This window comes from Pipistrellus kuhlii, unplaced genomic scaffold (genome assembly GCF_014108245.1).
Source record: "Pipistrellus kuhlii isolate mPipKuh1 unplaced genomic scaffold, mPipKuh1.p scaffold_m20_p_11, whole genome shotgun sequence".
Taxonomy (NCBI): Eukaryota; Metazoa; Chordata; class Mammalia; order Chiroptera; family Vespertilionidae; genus Pipistrellus; species Pipistrellus kuhlii.
The window spans coordinates 24,050,677-24,076,760 of NW_023425416.1; the positions used below are offsets into that span (position 1 = coordinate 24,050,677).

General features: G+C 44.9%; 2 pseudogenes; both read right to left on the minus strand.

Moving 5' to 3' along the window:
* Positions 1-5,628: 5,628 nt before the first annotated feature.
* LOC118715743 lies at positions 5,629-6,019 on the minus strand (annotated as a pseudogene).
* A 13,249-nt stretch (positions 6,020-19,268) lies between these two features.
* On the minus strand, positions 19,269-19,966 carry LOC118715744 (annotated as a pseudogene).
* Between the last annotated feature and the right edge of the window lie 6,118 nt (positions 19,967-26,084).

Consider the following 26,084-nt stretch of genomic DNA (forward strand, 5'->3'; position numbering starts at 1 on the left):
CAGGATCTGGCTGCGGGTCTGGGTTTGCCAAACCTGCTCTAAAGTAAGAGTGAGGACCTAGTGTAATGACATTTAGGGCAGAGGATCCTTTTGTTACTGGGAAACCCCTGGGTGGGCTTAGGCTGCCTGTAGCAGTGCCCAATAGGGAAGGCAGGGTTGACTCATATAAGGTGTTTATTGAGAAGTCCAGCCAACCAGGAAGACTGGGAGTTTCTAAGCATTGAAATCCTGTCTTAAAGCAAGGTGCAGGGGACAGAATTATAAAGGGGAATGGACAATGGTAAGGCTGGGAACGGAATGCTGCTACATGCAGCCCTGGGGGTCTGCAGGTTCAGTTATTGTTCTTCGTTGTCAAGCCATGAGACGATGTCGCTATTATTTCAAATATCGATAAATAATCTTTCTTCCCTTGACTCCTGATAGGGACAGCCTGACCACGCTAAACGGTTCTGCTTGCTTGCTGGGTACATTGTCTGCAGCTGAGTCACCTCCTCAATCACGTTGCCTGGGCTCAGAGGGAGGATGCAGGTGCAATGGCCCAAGAAATGAAACTCGGAAGAACTTAACCCTCTGTTCCCATATAAGAAACTTAACCTCCCCTGTTAAGTATATGTATCCCAGGATTTACATTAATAGGGTTAATTTTCAGATTAATTCAGGTTTTCTATAAGTCCTCCCCTATCACTTTCATTCCTTTGCTGTGAAGCTCAGTCCAGTAAATTGTAGGTATCAGTACTCTGCCTGATTGAAATTTTAGGAGCCCTGTCCAGGTAGGTAGAAACGTTGACACCAAAGTCATCAGGAAACCCTGACAGCTGGAAAGACTTCTGTGCAATAATTGCTCTGAGGCCTGGGAGAGAAGGCTCCTGCCCTGAGTCCTGTGCTTTAAAAGGCTCCCTTTGGTCCTGGCCTGGCTTTGGCATCAATGGGTGAAGAGTCGCAGGGCGATGGAGACACAAGCACTTGGAGACTAACTTCTTTCTCCACGCTTCAGACCCCAAAATTCCCTCAAGTCGACTTTTATGCTGGTGTGGCCTCTTCCCTGGGCACATTCTCCAGTGCCCAGACTGAGACAGGCTAGTAAGCCAGGACGGGGGGGTGAGGGGGATAGGGAAACTGAGACAGATAGTTAAACGGCTATGCAGTTTACAGCCATCCAGTAAATCACAAAATCCTATCTTCCACAACCAGGAATATTTGGAATAAGTGGCTTACATTTCTCCCCAACCAGAGGGTAAATATCCCCCTACTCAGCAAGATAGCAAAAATCCAATTAGTATCATTTTCTCCGGCTGTTGGTGGTCATAATGACACCAGGTGTTAGACTGGTGGAGTCAGACCAGACCTTGATTCAGCAACCTCAGTACTTGAGTTCTGGCCAAGAAAGAATTCAGATCTAAGACTCGAACCATAAGAGAGAGTTTGTTTAGAAAGTCAGAGAGCTAGAATAAGAGCTGTGGAAGAAACGAGCTCAGGGAATGTTACAGAGGCAAAAGAAGGGCCGTAAGAGCTTAAGAGAGAGGAGGGGCAGGAGAGCTCGCAGCGGGAGAGCGGCTGGAGCCTCTGTCCTAAGGTCTTTTAAAGATTTGGGGGTCTAGGAACTGTCTTAGGGGAGGATCTAAAAAAAAAAAAAAAAAAAAAAATCACCAGCTATTCAGGTGTGTCCCTTCAGGATTGTGGTCTCCACTGATTGGTTGGTACCAGGGCAAGGGGTCTTTAGTCAATGCAGCTGGTGCTGATGTCAGCCATGGCATCGCTTGTCTGGTTTTACTGCTCCTCTGGACCTGGAGCTGGAACACACCCGAGGCCTAGACGTTATTCCCATTCCTAGGGGTTAATGCTTAAGGGAGTGTTGTGCAAGGGCCTGCATGGAGTCGAATGAAGCTACTCGTCAGCCCCTTGTTCCTCCTCCAAGGAGGTCTACCGCATGACTGGCGACATGCCAGGAGGAAAGGTCAGGGGAGAGACCTAACCGCGTGACCAGCGATATGCTAGGGAAGGAATGATTATCTTGGGGGGAGGTCCTTGTGTTTTCAGTTTTGCCCATGCTAGGCACCCGGGGCTTTCTGCCCTGGTGACCTTGTGTACTTGGCCGATCATCCTTCTCTGCCCATATCTGTCTCACTGCCTACCACACAGCCACTCCCAGGGATGGATGAAGTTATGGGAATAAATCTCATTTTAGGTCATCAGCATAAAGCTGATGAATATTCTATTGAGATCTTCCCCTAAAATCTTCCCTACAATCTCAGCCTTTAAAAACCCTCAAAATGAAGGAGCATTCCCGTGCGTTTCCCTTCCTTCTTCACTCTCAGGTGTGCATCTCCCAAACTCTAAGGAAACCCATGAGACTTGCAACAGGGGAGCCATGGGCAGATGCAGCTTGTCTAGGGCTGCCCCCCCCTGAACTTTTCTTGGACTTCTCAGTGAGCCAAGACAGCTCCATCTAGTCTCTTTCCCATTGCTTCTTCTGTCCTAAGCCCTTCCTTGTTTCACTGTCCCCAGCTTTAATAAATATACTCTCCAAATCTCCTGGACTCAACTTGTGAAATCTTTCCAACACTAAATCAAGAACCCACACACTGCAGGCTGGCCAGAGGCAGCCCCATTCCAGGCCGGGTCCCCTTTCCGGTGACAAGACAACACTATCAATGTGCTCCAACCTGGGCCCAAGGGATGGCCAAGGGGCAGTTGTTTGCATGGGATGTGACGGAGCTTGGAAGCATGGGTGAGGGCTTATGTGTGTGGGGGTGAGAAGGGAAGGGGTGGCCAGGAATAGAGGGCCAGGGATGGCTTCTTCTATCTGGCCATATTAGGCATAGGATTCTAAATTTAAACCTGGCTAGACAGGTAGTTATGAAGGTATATTTGTCATGTCATGTCAGTGTGAAACAGACAACCAATGGGTCTGTGCTGCCTGCCACCAGTGAGCTAATTCAGCAGAGACAGGGTTGAATCATATATGAGCGTTTATTCCAACACAACTAGCAATATGGGAGAGCAGCAGGTCATCCATAAAGATCTACTCTGCAGCCCCCCATAAACCAGCTGCTTATATATAGGGTAAGACAAAAATTACATGGGGAAGGGGGGATTACAGGCATAGGGAAGGAGGCTATGCAAGCTGGGGTAGGGCTCTATTGTTTTGGCAACAAGGTTGTAAATCTTTCCATGATAATAGGCAATTCTTGAATGAACATGGACTGCATTCAAAGGTTGACTCTCAGCCAGGTTAGAATGTCCCAGGGAGGGTGGAACTCCTAGCCAGGTTAGAATGTCCTTTCTTTAACCAGAACAAGGCAATCACGGTTGACAGAGCATGATGAATTTTGATCAGCTCTAGCACGATACAAACATTGCCATCCTCAGACATTATGCCAGAAGAATAGTTCTAAATTCAGATAAACAAGTAAAATGATTTTCATGGTTAATCCCTGGATTCCTTTCCTGGAAAGCACCTGTGGTAGCAGAAGCCATGGTTTTCTCCTCTTCTTTTCCATGCCTGCCCTCTGATGGTCAATCAAGAGAAATACAGTCAGATTCTCCTCAGTGTCAGATTCTGGCAGAGGGGCTCACAAACTCAGCCACCTGCTGGGCCCAATAAGAAATGCAGAAGAATGAAGCCAGCAGGATGTGAGAATGGGGAGTAGTGGGGTGTATTGGCCTCTTCTAAAAGGGAATGACCTACACACTCAGGGTCGAAGGCTGCTTCTGTAGAACTGTGAGTCTAGAACAGAGGTCATAACCTGGCAGCCTATACAGCTAGATGTCCTTTATGTGGCCTTCACAGTGTTGATGCATATAGTGTCTCAAAATAGTTTCATTCATTAAAATGTTTTTATTTCCAGCTCTTTGACCCATATCTGAATATTTGGCAACTCCAAGTTTATACTGCCACGTGGCAACAATCTGGCAATATAATGGCTGTTAGAGGACTTTTGAAAATGATGGATGATATTCAATAGCAAGTTATGATATTTTTAGTCAGAGAAAGTTATCTCTATGACACCCCCAACAGAGGTGGCCATATGTTTTATACTTTAGAAATTCCAGAAATAGGAAATACATTAATTTTACTTGCCTTTATTTTTAAAATTAATTTTATTTGCTTTTAATTATTATGTAATATATCATACGAACAAAATCACACAAATACACACATATTATAAGGTATGTGAAATAATAAAAGATCTTTTCTCCACCATCCATCATAAAAAATTGGACATTACCAGAGCTTTCAAAAGCTACCTGTGTCCTTTTCCCACTGAATCCTTTCTCTACCCTTTGAGGGTAAATACCATTTTGTTTTCTTGATCATTCATTTGCTAAACTTTTAGTTATTCTGAGAATTATTCTACTTATTGTCACTTTGAGGTTTCTATGTACACAATCACTTCATTTGAGAAAATTATTATTTTTTTCCTTCCAATCATCATAGCTCTTATTTCGTTTTCTTATTATACTGATTAGATTCTCGAACTAATGTTGTTGAGAAGTGGTAACAGTAGGGAAATCCTTATTGTTATTATTATTATTAATGTTAATCCTCACCCGAGGATATTTTTCCATTGATTGTTAGAGAGTGGAAAGGAGGAGGAGAGACACACAGAGAGAAACATTGATGTGAGACCGACAGCAGGTATGAGCACCCAGGGGGACTGTGGTGCACAGGAGCAAAGAATTTTCAATAAACACCAGAGGTTTGCCCTGATGATAGCTACTGGTGCCTCGTCTTGGTCTGGTGCCCCAACTCACCTGCTCCACCATCCTGCCGTGGCCGATGCTCACCATGTGCTGCACTCTGCTGCCTGCTGCAGGTTCCCGCCATGTTCCACACCCCCCCCCCCCCCCCCCCCCCCCGAGGTCAGCACACGTCAGTGACAAGTTGTTCAGTTGTTCCGTTGTTTAGTTGTTCTGCCATCTGGTCTATTTGCATATTAGGGTTTTACATACATAGATATTTTGAATTCCTAGGATAAACTCAATTTGGTAATGAATAATTATCTTTTTCTTTTTCTTTTCTTTTTTTAAAAAAAAATATATTTTATTGATTTTGTACAGAGAGGAATGGATAGAGATAGAGAGTTAGAACACCGATGAGAGAGAGTCATCGATCAGCTGCCTCTTGCACACCCCCTACTGGGGATAGGCCAGCAACCAAGGTACATGCCTTGACCGGAATCGAACCCGGGGCCCTTCAGTCCCCAAGCCGACGCTCTATCCATTGAGCCAAACCGGTCTCGGCAATAATTATCTTTTTCATAAATTACTAGATTCAGGTTGCCAATATTTAGTTTATGATTTTTTTTATGTATGTGAGTGTGTGTGATAGATTCTTGATTATCTTATCTACCTATGCTTTTGATATCAATTACAATAATTTCAAAGAATAAAAGTGGGGAGTTTTAAAATATCTTTTCCTTGAAAGTTTTGTAGAACTCACCTTTACTTAAAACATTGTTAAGGTATATTTTTACTGATTTCAGAGAGGAAAGGAGAGGGAGAGGGAGATAAAAACATTAATGATGAGAGGGAATCATTGATGGGCTGCCTCCTACACCTTCCAACCAACTGAGCCACACTCTGGTCAGGACTCTTTTTTTGCAGTTTTGTAACTTTATTTGACAATCAGCTGTTCTGATCCACATTAACAGTCGATTTTTGGAAGTGGTAAAAGGTACATAGGTGACCAACACATAGAGCTTGTTTAGTGAATCTTCATCCTCATTACGTTTTCTGGACAACGGCACCCAGAGACACTATGGACATTCCTATTCCTTTGGCCCAGACAGCTTCGTTCAGCCTGGTGTCTGTGCACACTTCTGGAGCTCCTATGTCCTTCCTGGCAAACCTCTGCATCTCTCTGAGTGCCCGAGGGGCCATGCCTCTTGAAACCCGCTTCATGAATGTGCTTGTGAACGTCGATGGTGTATCCTCTGGTCACTACCTCGTTGATGGCAGAACGGCCCTTCTTCTCGCCACCCTTCTTTGCAGGAGCCATTGTGCTGGGCCCAAGTTGGAAAAGGTCTTTCTCTCTTTTTAAATCTTTCCCCCTTTAATCCTTTGAGAGTAAGTTCAGAATTCCTCCAAATGTCTTCCCCACGCAATGGCAGGCTTGCTCCGACCAGTCAAGCAACCCCAGGGAGAGGTATCTGAGGAGAGATGTGCAATGGGTGGGTCTGAACACGCTGGTGAAAGCCACATATGTATCTGATGTTGTCTAGTTTCCGAAATGTTTTGGCCTCCTGTGAGAGTTCCTGCTTCCTCCATTCTAATGTGAGCCAGGCTTGGTCAGTACAGTGGACTATGGAGCCTGGGTAATTGCTACTGACTGATGAGAAGCCCCAAATAAATGGGGGGTTAGGTTGAGGGCAAAACCTCTGAATCCAGTGGGTTATTAGTTGTTTCTACATTCAATATTATCCAGAATTTTCTTTATTTTGCAATACTCTTCTTTGGATCTTCTTAGCTAGTCTGAAGAACAGTTGGCATAGGGAGGAAAACCTTAGAATCACCTGAGATTTCCCCAATCCTCCAGCCCCATGGATAACTCCAGTTGGGTAAATTTCAGTGTTTGGGCCCACACTTCCTCTGCTAGAAAGGACTCACTGTATTAAGAAGGAAGTTAAAGGAATTTTAACACTAAATGTTTGTTGAACTGAATTACACGTGAAAAGCGTACCTCTTAATTCTGTAGCTTCTTTGAACTCTGGTTTCTTCTAAGAAGGAAAATATTAGAGCCAACAGTACTTGCCCTATTTACAATATTTTGTAGACCTTGGAACCACAGTTCTGGTTTTTAACACATTTGTTAGGCAAGTGGGACTGATAAATTTGTTAATGTATTCCGCTATTAACAGTGCAAAACCAATACAGAGTGGTATCTTATCAACATCACCAATTCCTTTCACCACTGTTCTGCAGCTGGAGACCTGGGTTTCTGTTGCATGGACGGAAGCAGTTCACTGTAGAGAGAGATAATCCACAGCCTAACACCTGGGAACCCATGTGAAGTGACATTATCAACACTAAGTCCTGAAAAAAATTTTTGGCTGAAAATCTGTGAATTCATGCCAGCATAAAATTCCCTGGTCCCATGGCAATATTTTAAATTATTCTGTGGGCCTAAGAAAATGGTTCTAGCCTGGCATTTTTGGCAATAATGCTTTTGTTCTCCACTCAGCCTTACCAGCCAAACATGCTCCTGTGTACAAAACCTTGCATAGTTATCAGGAAATATAGAGGGAATAAATATTGATGGATTAGACTTGACTTAGGGTGGTGAACACAGTGTACAGATGCTGTGTTATAGAATTGTGCACTTGACATCCATATAATTTTGTTAACCAGTGTCACCCCAATAAATTCAGTAAAAAGAAAAATGAGTAGAGATGAATGAACTATCCTCTCTATTGTCTTGATATAATCAAGAGAGTTGGTAAAGTTGTATGATGCTATTCCTGGTGAAACACTGCATACTGTTTACAGCAAGCATTTTTTAAAAAAATAGATTTTATTGATTTTTTACAGAGAGGAAGGGAGAGGGATAGAGAGTTAGAAGCATCGATGAGAGAAACATTGATCAGCTGCCTCCTGCACACCAGGGATGTGCCCACAACCAAGGTACATGCCCTTGACTGGAATCAAACCCCGGACCTTTCAGTCCGCAGGCCGACGCTCTATTCACTGAGCCAAACCAGTTAGGGCACATTTTTTTCTTACGTAGTTAGAAGGAGCACACTCTAAAATAGGGGTGTCGAACTCAATCAGAGAAGGGGCCAAAATCTAAAATCCAGCCTAAATCGCAGGCCAAATGGTTTACTGAACAGTCATAAACTGTCATTGTGATGGAAACGCAGCGGAGTGCAGTGATGACAGCGCGATGTGGGCCACATTGCAAGGCCTGGCGGGACGGATTTGGCCCGCGGGCCTTGTGTTTGACACATGTGCTCTAAAACAATGATAAAAACTATAGTATGGCTGAAACCGGTTTGGCTCAGCGGTAGAGCGTCGGTCTGTGGACTGAAAGGTCCCGGGTTCGATTTCGGTCAAGGGCATTTACGTTGGTTGCGGGCACATCCCCAGTAGGGGGTGTGCAGGAGACAGCTGGTCGATGTTTCTCTCTCATCGACATTTCTAGCTCTCTATCTCTCTCCCTTCCTCTCTGAAAATAATCAATAAAATATATATTTTTAAAAAGTATAGTATGGTAAATATTATACATAAACCAGTAATGTAGTAATTTATTGTAATTATCAAATACTATATATTGTTCATAATTTTATGTGCTATACTTTTATATATATGCTGTATTTCTATAATAGACAGCACATATATACTTTTTAAAAAGGATAGTTTATTGATTTTTAGAGGAAGAGAAAAGGAAAGGGAGAGAGAGAAATATGCATGTGAGAGAGAAACATTCATCAGCTGCCTCCTGCATGCCCCCTAATAGGGACTGAGCTCTCTCTGGGAATTGAACCTGTGACCTTTTGGTACATGGGAGGACACACCAACCAGGGTTGTAATTTTATTTGCTATAATTTTATGTGACTGGCAGTACAGTAGATTTGTTTATACCAGCATTTCCACAAACATAGGAATAATGTGTTTTCCAATGACATTGCAACAGCTGAGACATCATTACATGATAGGAAATTTTTAATTCCTTTATAATCTTACTAGAGACTTGGTGCTCGGATTTGTGCACTGTGGGGTCTCTCAGCCTGGCCTGCACCCTCTCGCAATCTGGGAACCCTCGGGGGATGTTGGATTGCCAGTTTCGGCCTGATTCCCACAGGCCTGGCTGAGGGAACCCACTGGTACATGAATCCATGAACTGGGCCTCTAGTATGCATATAGAATCTTTGGTTAATTTCTCCTCCATCCCCCCTCCCTCATCCCTCTGAGATTCATCAGTCTGTTCCATGTTTCCATGCCTGTGGTTTCCTCTCCTGCATTGAGTGTCTGCCCCCTGGTGGTCAGTGTGTGTCATAGCTACTGGTTGAATGGTCAAACGGGCAATTGGTTGCTTAGGCTTTTATATATATAGATGGGAACATATTCATATGTGTGGTCTCTCATTGACCAAAATATTGTTATGCTGGGCCGGACTATATATATGATGAACTCTTTTGTGCCTGCCTTTTTTCACTTAACATAATGTCTGTGAGATTCAACCATGAATCCATAATGTAGATAGATATGATGTTTCTTATTGCTGTGTAGTTTTTCATTGTGTGACTATACCTTAATTTATCTGTTTTCTTTGAATTGAAGGACATTTGGATTGTTTCTAATTTGGAACTATTATGAATAAAGCCACCATGCACATTTTTGTGAAATGTTTTGGCACTTATTTCTCTTGGTTTATGCCAGTCAAAATTAAGTAAATAGCTCCACGAATTGTTGCCAAGTGCACACACCTATTCGGTTCCCCAGCAGCCTTTGCCCTTTATTCTTCTGCCAGTACCCACCCCAAAGGTAACCACTGTTCTCATTTCTGTTACCACAGAGTGGTTTTCTCTGTACTTCAATTTAAAACACACACACACACACACACACACACACACACACACACACACACACACATATATATATATATATATATATATATATATATATATATATATATATATTTGATTTTTTACAGAGAGGAAGGGAGAGAGATAGAGAGCCAGAAACATCGATGAGAGAGATACATCAATCAGCTGCCTCCTGCACATCTTCTACTGGGGATGTGCCCGCAACCAAGGTGCATGCTCTTGACTGGAATTGAACCTGGGATCCTTCAGTCTGCAGGCTGACACTCTATCCACTGAGCCAAACCGGTTTTGGCTGTGCTTCAATTTTCTATACATAGAATCACATATTATATATGAGGAGGAGATGGAAGAGGTGGAGAGGAGAAGGTGGAAGTAGAGGATGGTGATGATGAGGTGGGGGTGGAGGTGGAGGAGTAAGAGTTGAAGGAGATGGGAGGAGGAAGAGGTAGAGGTTGAGGAGGATGAGGAGCATTAGCAGGTGGAGGAGGTGGTCATACATCACATGCTGGTTTTCCACCACTCTAACATAATACCTGTTGGATTTCTCTTTACACACTTCATATCTTTTATTCCTGTCAACAATGGTGAGTTAGATAGTATCTTTACTTTATGGATGTTAAAAACAAAGCTAAGAGAAGTAAAGCGATTTCCCACATAATACGTGGCAGAGCTGGGATTTGAACCCATGGCTCTCATATGATGTTCTTTTCTTTGAATTTTGAATGAAACAATGTTCTTTTTATAATAAGTGTTACACTAATTTGGTCAAGGAAGTTCCCTGTGCCTGTTATTGTTTTTAAAAGATACTCATTCCCTCTTTGAACATTGATAGAACCAGCTGCATTGAAGAAATCTTGCCAGCAGATGGCGACCCAAAACCAGTAACTCAGGATACCCATCAAGGCTTTCTGCAGGAGGTGGTGGGGTGGGCTCACTGCTGTGTCCTTGCCTGGGTCTGCCTCCATCTTGTGATTTCTGGGTTTCTGTATTCTCAGCCTCTGCTACCCGGAGGCTCACCTTAATTTCTAAGGCTCTCAGGACAAAGTCCTCACTCCTCAGACTCTTTTGGTCTGGTGAGTTTGAGTCCCTGATTCTGTTGTCCTCTGTCTCACTCCCTGTCTGCTAATCTTCTCAAAGAGCTCTATGCACTCCCGCGCTCCATGTCCTTGTCCTTGTGTTCACGCTGAACACTCACCCTAGAGGACCCCTTCCCCCTCCCCCTGTCTGGTTAATGCCTTCTCATTCTTGGGGACTCAGCTCAAGGATCACTTATAGGAGGTCCATTCTGCCCAGCAATCCTCCCTCCCCCCAACATGCCCAGGTTGGTGGAACCCCTTCTCTGTGCCCCCATCTGACACAGCACTGGTGGCCCTGGGTCCCACTCCTTTTGGCATGGCTGCCTTCCTCCCAGACAGTCCCCTTGAAGGTGAGCACTATGTCTTATTCATATTCCTAGTGCCAGGCATGGAGGAGGTGCAGGGGGAAAAAACACACCCCAAAACTGTTGAGTGAATGAATGAACAAATGAGTGTTTACAGAGAGGCACTGATCAGGATCTGGGGAAATCCTGCCCACGGGCCTCTGTGGAGCCCTGGAGGGCTGAGCAGGCATCCCAGGGTGGGTGGCTCTTTCTGGCCTGCGGGGAAGGGTATTTGATGCATTTCCTTGCATCATCTCAACAGCCTCTTTGAATCTCCCTAAATACCTCTGAGGAAGGATGCATTTTCTCAAGATGTAAAAAAGAGTAATTTAAATAAGTGGAAGGAAAATGCATTTTAATTGCATTATTATACTAATTTATGTCTCCCGCCCCCCTTGAAAAAGTGCTTTTTCACAGTGTGGAAGCACATTAGGGTTGGGAGTTGAGACTAATTGTTTCAGATGGCTGCTGAGAGGAAATGGACTTTGTTTCCGCAGCTCTCAAAGCAGGTGGATAAACAGGTCTGCTTTATTCTCTTCTTCAAGGCCAGACAGGGTTTCATGAGCCTCAGGGACCGCAGCTGCAGTGTCTGTGCTCTGAGCACAGCATCTGGCATATAGTAGGCGCACAGGAAGGATTTGCTCCGTGGATACGTGAATGGATAATAGAAAGAGGTGGGACTGAGTAAGATTTAAGGTGGTTGGGTCACTTTTGCAATGACATGCTGTGCCATCTGTTGTAGGGAGAGGAGGAAATGACTGAGCATCTGCTGGACTCCTCTGGGCTGCTAGGTATGAGGCGACACGTTTTTCTTGCTTAATCTTCACAACCACCTAGTGAGGTAAGGCCAGTTTTCAGAAAAGCAAGTTGAGGTGCTCAGGGTTTCAATGTGCAGAAGGCCAGAGTCAGTAGGAAGAATGGATTCCGACACTTGGGCTCTTTCCTCCTCCCCAGTGAGGCTCCTTTAAGCAATAACTGCCACACATTGAACACCTACTATGTGCAGGCAATAAACGAGGCAGTCTCTGTATTATTTCTGTATCTGGCACATAGAGGGTGTCAGGTAAATGGAAGTATACTAATTACTGTTACCAAGGATCCTCACAAAATCCCTTGAAGAAGGGGTTAACTTCCACGGTGTAAGCCAGCGCTTGCTAGACTTGAACAGAACACAGATTCTGGTTCAGTAGTTCCGGGGCATGACCTGAGATTCTGCATGTCTGACAAGCTGGTAGCACATTGAGAGGGGAATGTAGGTAATAGAGCCGAGGCTCAGAGAGAGCAGCCATCTTGCTGAGGAAATCTAGTGGGATGCAGGAGAAAGCTCTCATCTTCTCCTGCATCTTAGTTTCCCAGTCAGGCGTCCACAGCCCTGAGGGTACACCTCCAGGGCTGTGCTGTCCACATGGTCAGGGGACTCTGCATGGGGGCAGGCACAGTTCTAGGCCAGAGCTGTCTATCTGCAGAACTGCTTCTGTTTTTGTCTAGTTGTTGTCTTCTATTATTTCACCATTTTTTGGTTTTCTTTCTGGTAACAGCTTTATTGAGTCATAATTGACACACCACATCATTTACCTATTTAGAGTGCAGGAGCCAATAGTTCTTACACAGTTGTTCAGCTACCACCTCTGCCATTTTTAGAACATTTCATCACCCTGAAAAGAAACCCTGCATCCTGTAGCTGTTACCTTCCAACCCCTCTGCTCTAGGGAACCAATAGTGTACTTTCGATCTCTACTGATGTACACATTCTGGACACTTTCTATAAATGGAATGATACAATATGTGATCTGTTGTGACTGGCTTCTTGCACTTAGCATAAAGTTTTCAAGTTTCACCCATGTTGTAGCATAGTATGTCATTCCTTTTAATGATTGAATAATATTCCATTTATATGGATCTATCAAATTTATCCATTCACCTGTTAAGGGACATTTGGGTGTCCTAGAGATAACATCTAGGCCTCACTTGTGTTTGAGAACCAGTCCCAGAAAACCAGCAAAACCAGATAAGTGACATCATGGCTGACATCAGGACCAGTGTAATGACCAATGACCCACTACCCTAGCACCAAACAATCAGTAGAGACCTCGACCCTGAGCCTCTATGATCATTTTGATGCATCAGCCTATGAAAGGATACACTTGGAAAACTGATGAATATTCTATTGAGATCCTCTCCTGAGACCTCCCCTAAAATTCCCACCTTTAGAAAACAGATAAAAACCCTTAAGACAAAGGACCCAGTGCTCACTCTCCCTGGAGCATGTCCTGCCTTCTTTCTTCAGGCATGTATCACCTTCTTTCTCCTAATCTCTAAGGGTTCAGATGAAATTTGCAACCAGGGAGCAGTAGGCAGTGGCAACTCATCCTGGGCTAACTTCTTGAACTGCTTTTCAAGGGCTCTTCTTTTGCCTCTATAACCTGTTTTCTGAGTCCATGCAGCACAGATGGCTCACTTCTTCCGACTCTGTGGCTTTCTAAAAGGCCCAGGCAGCTCTCTGAACAACCCGCTTGAATCTTCTCTTCAAGTGTACTTAAGCTTTGTGTGTTAAATAAACTTTCCCTTGCACTAGAGTTCTTGGCTCTGAATTATTTTTTGGGCAGATCTCAAGAACCAAGGTCCAACATTTTCTCTAACAATAACCCCCTCTTCTTTTCAGTTCTGATCTGACTTCTCTGGTGGGACATGAGAGGGCACCTGTCTCCTCATTTGCCAGGAAGACTGCAGGCCTCTCTGTTGGTCAATGCTGTTTGTCCATCAACACAACTGCTGTTAGGACTTTTGTATGGAGAACACCCAAGTGCAGGCTTTCTTGGTGGTGGTGGTGGTGGGGCGCGCATCACTGAGTCCTCTTGAGGGCCTGATGGATCTCCTCACTGTACAACTCCCTGGTGTTGGAGACATGGCTCCACCTGATGGTTTCTGCCACCAACCCTGAGACCCTGCCCAGGCAGCCCACCTCACAGCCCCTTCCTGTGGAGGTCACTCCTAATGGAGTCTCCTCCCTTGGTCTTGAAGGGGTTCAGAGCAGGCCTCCCCAAGATGTCTACTGTGGCATGTGGGTTATTTTGTGCTGAAAGCAATTGAGACCCTGCATGCCCAGATTAAATTTATTTATTTATTTATTTATTTATTTATTTAGTTTGTTAATCTTTACCTGAGGGTTTTTTTTCCATTGATTTCTAGAGAAAGTGGAAGGGAGAGAGAGAGAGGGAGAGAGAGAGAGAGAGACTGAAAGGAGAGAGAGAGAGACAAACAGAGAGACAGAGAGACAGGGAGAGAGATATATTGGTTGCCTCCTGCTTGAGCCCTGAGCCCTGCCCAAGGACTGGGATCAAACCTGAAATCTAGGTTTGTGCCCTTGACCAGGAATCGAACTGGAGACACTTTGGTTCACAGCTGATGCTCTAACGACACCAGCCAGGCCAGATTAAACTTTTACCTCTCCCTTAAAGATTTTAAAGCAGAGGCCTTGCCCATAATAAGAGTAATTACAAGAAATAACTTTTTATGACCTACCTATAGGGCAGGGACAACTTCTAATTACTGAACATCTGCTCTTCTTATCCTGTGAATAACCTTCCCCCCTTCTGAAACCTCAGCTGCCTTCCTTCATATTTAGCTCAGCAAGTCATACACAGTGGTGGGCAAAAGTAGGTTTGAATGGAAAATAATACAGTAATAAATAAATAACAATAAAAGAACATGCTGTGTTTCATGAACATGCAGCTGTAAACCTACTTTTGCCAACCCCTATATAACTCATTTTACCTTTCTGTTTCTGAACCTCTCACGTAGATATATGATCTCCATCCATGTATGTGGGGTTCTCATATGCATGTATGTAATTAAACTTGGTTATTTTCTCTTGTTAATTTGTCCTATGTAGATTTAACAATTAGACCAGCTGAAAGAAGTTAGCAAGGTCGAGTAAAATCATTCCTCTTCCCCAGTCTCAGCGCAGGAGATAAACTCAAAAGCTGGGGATGGATTGGCCTCTTTCTGTGATCACTGTGTGTGTCCCAAAGCTGAGGACCCCACACATTGCATTCATTTCTCTCCTTCCACTGACTGGGGGTGGGCGGGAGTGGCAAGGGGAGGGGGTAAGTAGTGGAACTCTGGAACAGAAGGCCCGGTGAGGAATGCTGCCCCCACTGCTGAGACTTCCTGAACTGAGAACATGGGGAAGTTTATTGTCTTTCCCATTTCAGTTTTGGGTTTCAACGGTGAAACCAAGAGAAAAGAAAGAATCCCATCTTCCCTCATTACTTTCCCTTTTGTGGGTCAGGGAGGAGGCCTCCAGTGCACCTGGGTGGGTGAGGAAGCTCTGTTTTTAGGGGACTCAGGCTAGGCTAGTGATCGGCAAACCATGGCTCGCAAGCAACATGCGGCTCTTTGGCCCTTTGAGTGTGGCTCTTCCACAAAATACCACGGCTTGGGCGAGTCTGTTTTGAAGAAGTGGCATTAGAAGAAGTTTAAGTTTAAAGAATTTAGCTCTCAAAAGAAATTTCAATCATTGTGCTGTTGGTATTTGGCTCCGTTGACTAATGAGTTTGCCGACTACTGGGCTAGGCAAACAAAATAATTAGTGACCTCCATGCTTGCAACTTTGAATGACATTCAAATGGAAATACAAGAAAAGCATTTCTTAATAGGGCGTCATGAGTATGGAAGCAGACACAGAATGTTGGTACTGGTGATTGAGAGAGCCCTCCCCATTAGCCCCACAAGGACTCTGGTACCTTCTCAGAACTTGCACACCCAGCCTGGACAGGATCAGTTTGCATTTGCTATTTCCTATACCTTTCTCAGGATCTGAGCATGGTGGTTAAGAGCAAATTCCTATCCTTTCTTTACTTCCCTGGGACCTGGAAGAGAATTGCTGAATATTTCTAAGCTATGGGGTCCTTGTCTGTAAAATGAGAATATGAAGACTGCTGACCGCATAGGCTTGTGGGGACTAGAAAAAGACCATACATGAATGTTGTACCAAAATACCATATAAACAACAGAAATTTATTTTTCACGATTCTGCAGCTAAAAGCCCAAAATCAGGGTGTTGGCACATTTGGTGTCTGGTGAGGGCCTGCTCCTCGGTTCATAAATGGCTACTTTCTCACTGTGTCCCCCCGTTGTTGAGTGGGGGAAGGAGCTCTCCGGGATCCTTTTTACAAAGGCACCAATCCCATTCATGAGGGCTCCATTCTCATGTTCCAATAACCCCCAAAGGCCCCAGCTCCTAATAACATTGCGTTGTGGGTTAAGATTTAACATTTGAACTTTGGAAGGATACAACATTCAGTGGCAGTCTACCTTATTTGGAATTTATATAAATTAAGTGTTGAATTCTTTGTCTCCTAACTTCATCACAATTTTCAATTAACGAATAATTTAAATCATTGCCTTCTCTGATTGCAGAATAAAAACTTACTTCCTGGTGTAGAGGAAGAAACTGGGGAGAGAGGCAGTGTGGAGAGGGGTGATGGGTACCCTCAGAAGCTTCTTGCCCTGGCAACCTGTCTTCCTCTCCCACCATCACACAGAGTCAGCCTTCCACCCACCACCTCCACCAGTCCACACAAACCACACCAGAAGGGGTGGAGATGCAGGAAGAGATCTCATGTTTAAAGCTGCCTGGTTTAGCGCTACATTAAAACGTTCAAATACAGCTCAAACCAGGCAGTGTAAGAGTAACAAGAAGGAACTCTTTCACAAGCACTGCATTGTGTTTAGATCTAAAAAGTAGTGGAAGCACTTTTCATTTTGTTTAAATGTACTATAAACGTCTTCAGAAGGAAAGTCACAAATTATAATTGCCCATTGCAGAAACGAAGACTGCTGGGATTTTATGGTTTGGAAAACCCAGAGAGTCAGGAAAATAATTTTTAAATGTTCATTTTGAGTTACCATCTCAACATCTCAGTTTATGATAAGTCATAAATGCAATTAATGAACTATGAGTATCTCCTACTCTTATCAAATTTTATGGCATTCCACAACTTTCTTAAACATCTTAGACATCGATGCAAATAACTGGATGCCATTTAGGTCAGTAAAAATATGCTTTGAAACATTCAAAAGGGAATCTGGCAGCGAAATACAGAGCAGGGAGGGTGTGGTTATGTCTCCTCTTCCTGAGAACCTTCACCTTGGTTAATCAACCAGCTAAACAAAAGCTCTTTGCTAGTTAAAAAAAAACCACACCCACTTGAATATCCAGTTTTCTTACCATTTTACAGAAAGCATATTAATTTAAAAAGTGCTTTTGGGTCCTAGGAAATGGTTCCATAGTTTCCTCCTCATTAGATATGATTTTCTTATTAGAGGGAGAGAAAAGTTCTCATCATTGAATCAGCCTGAGTTTCATCCCAGCAGGCTCTCCACAACCAGCATGTAGCCTGTCGTCTTTTCTGGACTCCAGGAGAGGGCATGAGGTCCAGTTATCAAGGATTCTGGCTGCTTTTCAACCCAGGACTGGAGTTTCAGATGCCTCAGTGACAACATAGATAGTGATAGATAGTGCCTCCTCCACCCCATTGCTGTGTGGTATATTCAGCTGCCCACCTGCCTGTGTCACTCAGGGTAGCAGGCTTTGTCAGTCTTTACTCTATGATGGGGGAGGGGGAAGTTTATGAATTATGCTCCATTCTGTTGACTGTTCTTGCACCATGGCTTGTGGAGATAACTAGCATGATAACAGCATCACCTCTGAGGAGCAGCAGGTTCAATTGATTGTGTGGGACCAGTTGTTAACAGCAATCCTGTAAGGCAGCCTCACAGCAACAAATGAAAATTTGGGCTTTCTTGTGGACAGGTCAAACATTTCAGTTCTCACCCCACCTGGCCTTCAGAGGTGGGAAGGAAGCCCTCAAGTTGAATAAACTCCAGTGATGTAGTAGACATGGGGTCTTGCATACCTAAAAACCACTCACAACTTGCTTTTCTCTACTTTAGAGAGTAAAAAGTGAACTTTCCAGCTTCCCTTGCAGCTAGGGGTGGTCATGTGATCTAGTGCTAGCCATTAGGATTTAGGTAGAATTCCCAGTTCAAGTGACAAGGCAAAACCCTTTGCTCTTTGCTCTTCCTCCTTCTTGCCTGGAGAGGAAGCAGATTTTCTGTGACCACAAGAATGAATCACAAACTAAGGTTGCTGAGCCAGGAGCCTGGATCCTTGAGGATATCTCTGAGCAGCCTTCTAGCTCTGGACTGCTTAACTTTGGATTTCTTATTATGGGAGGAAAATACACCTCATTTGTGTAAGGCCCTGTTGGTTGAATTTCCTGTTGCTTGCAGTGGAACCTATTCATTTAAAAAAATATATTTTTAATTTATAGTTGACATACAATGTTATGTTAGTTTCTGGTCTACAACATAGTGATTAGACTATAGTTCTTATACAGTGCTTACCGTAAGTCTGATATCCATCTGTGACCATATATAGTTACTACGATATCATTGACTCTGTTTCCTATGCTGTTCATCATATCCCTGTGACTTATTTGGGTTATTCCATAACCAGCCGATTATACCTCTTATTCCCTTTTATCTTTTTTGTCCATCCACCTACCCACTTTGACATGGCAACCATCAGTTTGTTCTCTGCATCTGTGAGTTTGTTTCTATTTGCTCATTTGCTTTGTTTCTTAGATGTAGCGAAGCCCATTCTTAGCCACAAAGGAGAGGCCTAAGAGGGCAGGCACTGGGTTGCTTAACAACAAGGGCTTGCAGCTGCTCAAGTGATTAATTGGAAAAACTGAAGGGAACGTGCTGGTGTTTGTAACCTCAGCTGGCGAGGTGGATCAGGCACTATCGGGCATTATCTCACCATTCCAAAAGTAGCACATGACGGAGCATGGCAGGTGCGATCCTCTCTGATACCCGTGGAGACTGTAGCTCAGAGATATTCAGGGAGGGATTTTCTAATTATAAATGTAATGCGGGCTCTTTGTACAAACAGTGGAAAGCACAGCAAAGTCTAAAGAAGAAGTTACTGGAATTCCCCCCTATGAAACACCGTGATGCATTTAAACATGGCCTTTATCCTTTATGCAAGTGTCCACACGCACATTTCTTGCCTTTTATTTTTCTTCTTTTTCTTTCTTTCTTTTCTGCCAACCCTGGACAGTTAATTGTGAAAAACCATGGTGTGGGAGGGGAAGGCTGGGATGGACAGGACCCAGGCCCATCTGGGGGGATTTAGCTGGATATCAGGCATTTCTCCTTGTAGGTTTAGAGGCAACACCTTCATAGATACTCCCTTCCCCTCCCCACCAGGGCCGGGTGGGTTGGGTGGGGGTGCCCTAGGCATTGCTGGGCCCCTTGGTCAGCAGGGCTTCTATGTTGGGCTCCATGTCAACGGTGGGAAAGCAGAGGCTATACCTTCGCACAGGCATGCCATTCAGGCCCACCAGGAACTCCTTGAAGTTCCAGGCCACATCACTGTGGCACACACAACGGGAGACCGAGTGATGAACTTGGGGTCTGTCATGAGCGCAGTGGTGTTGTCACTGGGTATGGGCAGAGCACCCGCAGGGAGACAAAGAGGGGGTGCATCTGCACGCCATTCACCTCACACGTCTCAAAGAGCGTGAAGTTGGGCTCGAACCCGCCACCGGGCCTGACATACTCTTATAGTACTTGAGGGAATTCAGGATCTCTTCGTTCCTGGCCTTCTCCTGATGCCCGAGCAGTTGCAGGAGAAGCTGAGCACAACCAGGCCTTCCGGCCCGAGGTGCTGCTGCACTCCTCCGTCTGGCCGTAGTTGGGACGTTGTGCCTCAGAGCCAGGTCACGCTCTCAGTGAGCAGCGCCTGGCCCCGCAGGGAGCCCAGGTTCACGGGCTCCTTGCCGCCCAGCAGGCACAGAGCTGAGTGGGCACATGGTTTGGGGATTGCAGAAGAATAGGGAGCGCTGGGGACAGGAGCACCTGCTTTTTTTTTTTTTTTTTTTTTTCCACTGAGGAAGCTGGGATTATGGTGTGGAGGACTAAGAACAAACATTTCGTTTAATAGATAGTAGGCTGTGGTGCAACTTTCACTTTTTAAGAAACGAGAAGAGAGAGGACCCGAGGAGGCCAGGGAAGGCCATTCCTGGACTGCAGAGAGCGAAGTGCTGCCCTCTGCCCAGGCCCCTTTGTTTCTCACTCACAATTTCCTCCGTGGTGACCTGTCCTTAGGGAAGCACAAGATTGTCTTGTTCTTCAGGATGAGCCAGTGGTCAAGGTCTCCTGACAGGAGTGCTGGAGGGATGGTCAGCAGTCAGCGTGGAGACACCTGGGTCCCTTCCTGCTGATTGGGGCCCCAGAAGCCTTGGAGGAGAAGGAGGAGGAAAGAGATGACAGGAGGAGAGAAAAGGAGGAAGGGGAGAAGGGGATAACAATACTGGAAGAGGCGGAGCACTGTAGTCCCCTGACGGATGGGTTTCTTCCAGCCCCACACCCAGTCCTGCTCTCCTGGGTCTGCATTTCTGGGCCAACAGGGTGTCAGTGAAACACACACAGGAAGCAGCTTCTGCTTCTGCTTCTTACATTTCTTGAGACTGTTTCCTTTTGTGTTTCATGGATGATGGAGAAGGCCATCACAGCAGCTACCTGGCTGCAGGGTGGTGGTGGGAACTGGACACCTGACCCTCCCAGGGGCTGGGTAGGGATGCCTGATGAGAGGCATTAAAAGGTGCCTTTGCTTCACTCAGAATCTGGCAGGGTGGTCTGTGCTTGCCTCATTCTTCACTCAGAGTGAACTCATTCTGTCTTCACACACGACGGGCATAAATCAATTGGGGGTGGGGAATACAGGTGTCTGTTGCTGTCATTATGTGCAAGTCTGGTGGATGAGAGAAGCAACACCTGCTCTCAGATCCTCTCAGTTCCTGCAGCCAGGAGGCAAGAGCCCGAGAGGTGGGATTGATGGACAGGAATGAAGTTGGGCTCCAGGAGCTTCCAGACCAGCCACTTGGAAATCTGCATGATTGTCTCTCTCTTTCTCTTTTATCTCTCAGTGTGGCTCCTTTTTTTGTATACATGCTTCATTTTCTTCCCGCAAAATGACTTTCTTCATGGTCTAAAACATGGCAGGCAGCAGCTTTTGAAAGTTATGTTACAGCCTCTGTGACCGGAGGAGGGATGACTTCATCGCTTCTCTGGTCAGAATTCCAAAACTGCCAGGGAATGGTCTCATTGGATGAACATGAATTAGACAGCCACACCTTGACCAATCACCTGCAATCATGTAAGAACTCTGCACCTCTCATAATTCTAGGATCCGTATGGATGGCTAAGGGGGCGGGGATTTAGAATAAGGGGTGCTAGTTGGCATGATGGAAAGGCTGGGGCCTCCAGAAACATGGGCAGTGAGAAGCCTCCAGAAGACCCCAACAAGATGAGCAGAGATGTCTGAGAGTCAGTCTTAAGCTGTCTGCTTTGCTGGAATGTCCCACTACTCTGTCTCCCAACCATACTGTGAAGCCTACCACATGTTTTTAATGCCTGTCTTAGTGATTTGGGTGAAGTAAAAGGGTCTGACCTTATGTCTGGACTGGTGCCCAGCAGAATAGGGAGAGAAGCTGCAGGTGCAGAGTGGCTTTGCTTGCACTCACGGGGAATTTTTAAAAATCTTATAAAGACTGTAGGATTTGTCCATAGAATGAGAGGAAATCCTTGAGCCAATGTTAGGTAAATATCAGTGGACTGGGGACTTCAGCTGACATTGGTGTTAGTGTGAAAAATGGGGTAGACACTATATCACAAATAAGAATTGATGGCACACACAGGGTTTAGTGTTCAATAAATATGCAGTAAGCAATCATTCCTCCTCTCTCACCCACCCTCATTCCCAGTTTTCGGGGACATGACTTTGAATGCTTTCCAGGATTTACTTTTATGTGAAAGAAAATATTTTTGAAAGGATAGGGCTTGGAAAACAGACCTAGCTTTTCATCCATTATTGACTCTTAACTATCTGACTAGATTCTGCAATCAACTCCCCAGTCTCTGCATCTTTCTAGTGGGAGAGATGAAACCCATGTCACGGGTGCGGGTGTAACAGCTGAGAGAAGGCATGTGAAGCACCCTGTGCCTGATGCCCACTACAGTGACCTCACCCCCTCCTGTGCTTCTTCCTTATTCCCTCAATTTCATGACAAGCAGCTGATGTCCTTTCGAAGGTACTCTAGTATTTGCAAAGGTTTTTTTCTCCCCTCAGACTTAGCCCAAATTTTCCACTTGAGTTTCATAATAATGATCTTGTGAGGAAGGGTGAACAGAGTCTCATCTCTCCCACTTTAAGGAGGAGCTGACTGAGGTGTGCTTAGTGTAGAGCCAGGCAGGTGTCACATGCTTCCTGTTTGCTGAGTGAATATTGAATGAGAACTACATGTGCCGCATGGCTGCTTAGTACAGAGGGTAACTCAGCAGAAAGAAGAATCAGGAAGGTCCCTGGAGTTCCCATTATGTACATTTCTAACTGTAGGCACAACAATGAGCGGATGCCAGATGCCTATGGAGCCCTTAAGTTCTAATCCTTAAAAGACAAAAGTTTCTCTGCTTTCCTTCAGCCCACTTTCTCTGTTGCCAACTTGCTAAACACATTGCAGCATGAATTATTATGCCAATCACCCATTTATGCTGTGATGAGCTAAGTATGATTAAATACACTCGCTTTTGATACAGCAGGTCCTCAGGTTACGTTGGAGATCCGTTCCTGTGGCACGACGTATCGCTATTTTCGCCATAAGTCGAAGCCCACCTACAACAAGCACCTACGTCACTCACATGGAGCACATACACAGCAGTGATGAAGTGAAACAGTAAAAAAAATTTTAAAAAGGAGATAGTAATTCCTGACCTTTACTTGTGGTAAATAAATAATAAAAAACATAAAGCACATATGTACATACGTCGAAATGATGAAACTTTAAAAAAAATAAATGGGAGATGGCGATGTAACCACGAAATGACGAACGTTGAGTCTAATGTAACCCGAGGACTGTCTGTATTGTTTCAGAAAAAAGAGATTCCTGAGAGCTTTTAGCTTCTTCTGCCACATGAGGACCCGGTCACCTATAAGCCAGGAAGCAGGTTCCCACCAGCTACCAAGTCTACGGCCCCTCCATCTCGGACTTCCCAGCCCGCAGAATGGTGAGAAAATAAATGTTAGTTGTTTAAATCTATGGCAGTTTGATATGGCAGCACAAGAAGGCTAAGGCTCCAGTCTTGGATAATTGCTTTCTGACTTTTGAAAAAGGATTTCTTGTAGAAATTCAGAATGGCAGATATGGAAGGGACCTTGGGGAACACACTTTAAAGCCCGAGAACACTGTGTTCCAAGGAGAACTCACCACAGACAGCCAATTTACAAAGCAGATAAACTGACTCTACCTCCAATTCACTGAAATTCATTGACTTTGAATCTTCCAGGTCTCAATCACAGCTTCATAGCTCCCCCTCTGAGGACCTTCTTTAAACATCCTATCTGAACAGCTCCCCAATTTCCTATGTCACATCACCCTCTTTGTTTCCTTCATGGCCTTTGTCACAATTTGCAATTATTTATCTGTTTACCTCTTCATTGTCTGCCTCTATCCCTAGATTGTGTGCCCGTTTGGACAGGGACCAGATGTGTCTTGGTTACTGAAACCTACCTAAAGCAATATACACTAATGGAATTGATAATAATGGATGAGGTCCAGCCAGAAGGATGGCTTTCTGGCCTTGGTGTGTTGTAGCCTTCCTATCAGTGCCTGTCGATGCTACTGTTCTTGGTTGCCCAGCAACTATCCTTATTTAGTCTAGAAACACACCCAGGTGGGAATGGGTGGAGCATGCTGACCTGGCTGGGCAGGTGATGGTTCTCCCAGGCATGGCCTCGGATGTGACCCAGGAATGAGCATGTGACCCAAGCCTGGTCAACCAGAGTGCCTCCCCAAGGTTCTGCTAACAGACTGGCAACAAAGACTTTCCCCCCTCACTAGTCACGAGGTCGTCAGGATGCTGGCCTGGAGCTGCTGGGGCAGCTGGCCCAAGAGAACGAAGCCAGAGAGGCAGAGGCAAGAGGCAGAGAGTGGGGGAGTCCTGATGGTGTTGGGAGTCCTGGGCCCAGGCATTCAGGCCAGGTATCCTGCCTTTCCTGACCATGCCTGTCATGTTTTGGTTTTCTTTCACTTGCAATGGCTGAATCATGAGCCTAAGTGTTCTCACCCGTCAAATCTGGTTAATAGTGTTTAACTAGGTTGATTGAGGGAGTTTTTTCGAGGCTCAAAGGAGAGACTGTCTACAGAAGTTCTTTGAGCTCTTTCTTTGTGATCAGGGGAGGGTGCATTTTTTACTTCCGTTCTCCCCAAGGATGATATCAGGAGTTAGCCTGAGTGCCTGGGCTGGGTGACTTAGGAGGTTATTTTGAGTCCAAAGACCACAGCTCCTGTCCAAGGCAGCTCCCTGAGCATGCTCTGATCCTGGAATGACCACGGACTATTAGCTCATTACCCTTGACATTTCCTGTTCTTGACACACATGCACATGGAAATTGCAAATATTGAGAAGTAAGCTTCTACAGGGCGAGTGTCAAAACCTTTTATTTTCATTATTTTTTGTTTTGTTTTGTTTCCCCCATTATTTCTTTTGAGCTGCATGGAGACTTTCTTCTTCATTACCAGTGTCACAGTGCTTATATGCCACTGGGTTTGATCTAAAACTATTTAAAGTGAAAGCAGCTGCTTTTGCTAAGCAGCCTCACCCCAGGTACCCTGAGAAGTGGGTAACGAATGCAAATGGTTTGACCAGGGCTCTGCTGGCGGAGGATGCCTTGCCTGCTGCAGCAACAACCCCTCACTTCTCCAATCCATCTGTCCTGTCTCTAGCCACCCCTCCCAGCCATTCTGAGCATCTGAATTTTTGGGGTCCACATGCACTGATTTTTTTCTTTCATTGTTACATGCGTTGAAGCTTTCACTGTCGCTTCACTTCTTTACTGTGACTGCTTCCCTCCCAGGGGCTCAGGAGTGCCTGGCGCCTCCCAGCCCCCTGGTGATTGTTGCCCAAGTGCCTCCCGTCTTCTGAGCCCCAGTTCCACATTCTCCCTTCCTCATTGGTCTCAGCAGCCTGCTGTCATGTGAACACAGATGTACAGTGAGAGTCATTCTGCCACTCTCCAGGTTCTCATCCAGCCTCTTTATTTCTCACAGCTCCCCGTCCCGCTGCCCTAATTCCAGGCTCTGACCTTCACATGTATCTTGACCCTTCTATTTAACTTGCTCTACAGACCTAGGCAGCTGTTCGTTTTAGCGATTTGTTGATGGATTGTTTCATCCAACCCAATAACCAACGACTCTGACAGGCTCTGCGTAAGTGGCAAGGAGACAGAAAATAGAGCTGCTGACTCTTGGTCTATTGCTTGGGCCACTGAGGCAGAACAGCTGCACCCCTACCCCAAGGCCAGACTAAAACTCCCTAAACTGTGTGTGTGTGTATGTGTGTGTGTGTGTGTGTGTGTGTGTGTGTGTGTATGCACGCACAATTCTCTCTTCTGGCAAAAATCCATCATTAGCCCTGCCTTGTCCATAGAGTGAAGTCCAACTTTAGACTAGAGCTGTGCTCTCCAGAGTAGCATCCACTGGCCACATGTAGCGATTGAGCACCTAAAAAGTGTCAGACTGGATTGAGATGTGTGATAAGTATATGATAATTACAGAATTTCAAAGAAAAAAAAATATGAAATGCCTCATTAGGTTTTTAATTAATTACATGTTGAAATTATGTTGGATATACTGGGTTAAATAAAATATTGTTAACATTAAGTTTTACTTAATTTTTTAAAAACATATTTTATTGATTTTGTACAGAGAGGAAGGGAGAGAGATAGAGAGTTAGAAATATCGATGAGAGAGAGTCATCGATCAGCTGCCTCTTGCACATCCCCTACTGGGGATATGCCCGCAACCAAGGTACATGCCCTTGACTGGAATTGAACCCGGGACCCTTCAGTCCCCAAGCTGACGCTCTATCCATTGAGCCAAACTGGTCTCGGCAAGTTTTACTTAATTTTTAATGGGGCTGAAAGAAAATCTAAAATTAACATGTGGCTTGCATTATATTCGTATTTTCAGCACTGATCTGGACACATTATC